Below are 3,483 nucleotides of genomic sequence, written 5' to 3'. Positions count from 1 at the left end.
AACTTTAAAAACTTAACCCTAAAAGTAATAATATTTATTTGTACGCAAACATATTTTGAACAAAACAACTATATGCCCTATTATTTGTTAAAAATTATGTGTGCCAAATCACTTCCCGTTCTCTGTACGCATTCTTGCATTGGGCAAACACAAGTTTTGCATAATTTCACGTAACACTTCCAATAGAATATTGGCAACTTCTTAAAGGATTCGTTCATTTATTTTTCATATACTTCATGTCAGTCAGCGACTTTCAGCTTCAAGTAGTCGTTTTAAGAAATAATCGCAAGTCGAAAGGTCCGGCGACCTCGTGGGCCATTCAGCTATCCATGACATTACTTGGTAAGGAAAACATCTTTGCAATCCCTTTATTGACTCTGTTGTGGTATGATAAGTAGCTCAATGTAATCACGGATTTTAAAACAAAGTCGTTCTTATTTTTTTTAGGAAGAAAATGTGATGTTACTTTTGGCCAACGGCGCGATTCCGAACGTTTTAGAAAAACACATGTACGCTGTTACATTTTTATTCCTTATAATTTAAATTCTCTAACGTATTTTAGTTTAAACTACGAAAGTAGATAAGTTTAGCTTGGGCCAAATGGGACACTAATAAATGAGAACACCTGTTGATATATCGGAGCATCTCACTTGATCAAACTGATGAAAGTAATACAATAAAGGATGGACTTTTATTTTAAAACTACTGCACGCACCTAATGTTGTTGAGGTACTATTTGACCAAGAAAACCACCGGAAAATCCGATTATATTTCTAATTATATTGCTACAAACGCAACATATTTATGAAATAATTTAAAACACAGGTTCAAAATTCAGTTTAAGAAACTTCCCTTGAACTACAGACAAAAAGATCCAATGCGGTTGGGCATAAGCGGCTAAAGTTGCATTCGGAAAATGAGTTTTTTAGTACGCAGTCACATGTGTAAAATCTTTACATAAAATCAACCTTTAGATTTACAGCTCTATTTTGTATAACTAATTACCTACATTCTGAGCTGTACTTGTAATGAATTACTGGCTGACCAGATAAGATTTTTTTGAATTACAAATTTTGTAGACTAATTTATAAAAATATCAGACTGGAGTTATACATTGAAGAAATTTTTACATCTCGTAAACGATTGATATTTCTTAATTACACATAAAGCTATTCACATTTCAAAACCAAATATGTGGATGAGACTAGTGAGCCCACATAAGTTTTTGAACAGTTCAAAAAATTTCAAGTCCATTGAAACATTCGCACATTTAACTAATAATTAACGCTTATGCTATTTAGCGAATTAGACGCTAAATCTAACTTGAAAATTATATTTTGCCTGTTGATTACGTAATTTGACTTTTGTGAGTAAAATAAATTCTAATAATTTCAATAAAAATTTGCAATTTATCACGGGACATCCATTTTCTCTCAATAACTTTTAATTAGACCTATATTTTATTGTGATTTATTCTAAAACTGTTGTTCGGTTTGAGTTAAGTGACCCACGTGCGGTTAATTATCATCTTCATCCAGATCTTACAAAAGTAAATTAAATTCAAGTCAAATAAAGACTAAAATTTAAATTTTATTTCGCAGCTGTTAAAAATGGAACCGGTTCATTAATCGGCAACAAAATTACTTACTTTCAATTGAATACACACTAAATAGATTGAAATGATTACCCACATGAAATGACACCATGTTCCTTTACTACTGCTTGGATATAGGTACGAGCGTTGAACTTGCCGAGAAGGTAAGTCGCTATATTTAGCAACAAGAGCCTATTATCTCACTTAAACTATTTAGTAATTTGTGAATGCTTTTACGACAAGATGTTTATAGCATCAGTTTGTATCTTGGTTTGTTTGAGAATATTTTCAATTGGGACCTGTACCAGATGTCATATTTTGGATAGACCATTTTTTGTTTTTTTTTTCATACTAGTTAATTTTACATTGCTTTTGAGTCAAATGACACTTACCTGGGATATAAAGGACCCGATGACTGTTCAGGATCTTCTTGTTTCAACATATTTTGAGCATTTGCTACTGCTAATTGGTGCTGTTGCGCTGCGGCTGCTTCTTGTTGATATCTGTAGGCAAAAAATGTTTTCAATTTACGCTAAAATTAGGAAGAACTAAACCCTAATGATCCAAGCGACTGTGAACGAAGAATGACATTGTATGAAAAACCCGTAATTTAATTTATCTTCGACATATCAAAATCGTAAAAAAAATATTTTTATATTTTTTTTATTTAATAACTTTTCCCTTACTGTGTACAAAAATGTGTTTTTGTACGATTGATAAGTTTTCAAAACTAAGATGTAATGAACAGTTTTGCTCTTAAATTGCCTTAAATGATAAGGAATGAAATTCGAAAGTTATTTTCAATTTTCGTTAATCGAAGGTAATTTTATGTGTTCACGTTCTTGCGCAAAATGAACATCTTATCGTATATAACCGAGCTACTATACTCGTATATTTAGGAATTTTTGTTTCTAAGAAATACACCAAATATCATTCTAATGTATTATGAATTGAATTGTGTCGCAGTACTTTTCCTAAAATGACAAAACTCGTTTATAGTAAAAAACAAGTTTCTGGGTGCCACAATCAATTTTTGTTTATCAACAAAAATTCCAAGCATTTTTCTATTCTCTTCTGTGCCAGTCGAACTACAAAGATTTGATTGTTGTTCAAAGTTCATCGATTACATCGTTAGTCGATGTTTAAATGATGCAGTCGAACTGTGGATATACAGAAAAATTATCAAAATATCATATGTAACAAGTATCCAGTGAAGAATGAAAACTATTGAAACTACAGAACTAGCAAATGAAGTGAAAATTGGAAAATTGCAGAATCCAGGACACTTTATAAGGGAAAAAGTTAATGTTGCAAAGAATTGTGCAATTCAAGCAAGTATTGCTTCAAAACTTAGGAAGGAGTGAGTGTCGTGTTTGATCAGCTTAGTCGATGACAGAGTGGCGATCATCTAATCATTTTTGCATCCATTTTTCCTTTTATCTAAATCTTAACCCTGTAATGTTCAATTCCGGGAGACACATCTTCGATTTTATACAAATTAACTCATATAGAAAAAAATGCAGGTAAACCTTTTGAAGAGTTTCTGTTATTCTGCATGTTTCACTTAGTTATAAACAAGCAAATGTTGCAATAATAAATTTCAGGGCAAAACGACACAGAAAAGAAACGATACAATTTTCATGATTTGAAACTCTTACTGCCTATCACACGAATTGTTTTATCGGAGCGAAAAATTTATTTTCGAAATTCAAACCTCCGCTTGGAGATTCTACAAGGTTCCGGCGGAAGAAAAGTGTGTCTCTCTCTGTGTAGGGATTTTTAGGTTTGGGTTAAACCGGCGCTACACGATGCGTCGAACATTCGTTCCAACGTTGGACCGAACATTTGAGTCAAAAAGTTCGGCAGTTCGTGCGGCAAATGTATCTGCT

This window comes from Dendroctonus ponderosae, unplaced genomic scaffold, assembly GCF_020466585.1.
Source record: "Dendroctonus ponderosae isolate FM_Combo_2020 unplaced genomic scaffold, Dpon_F_20191213v2 Dpon_F_20191213_5, whole genome shotgun sequence".
NCBI lineage: Eukaryota > Metazoa > Arthropoda > Insecta > Coleoptera > Curculionidae > Dendroctonus > Dendroctonus ponderosae.
Note: the sequence above shows the minus strand (reverse complement) of the source record.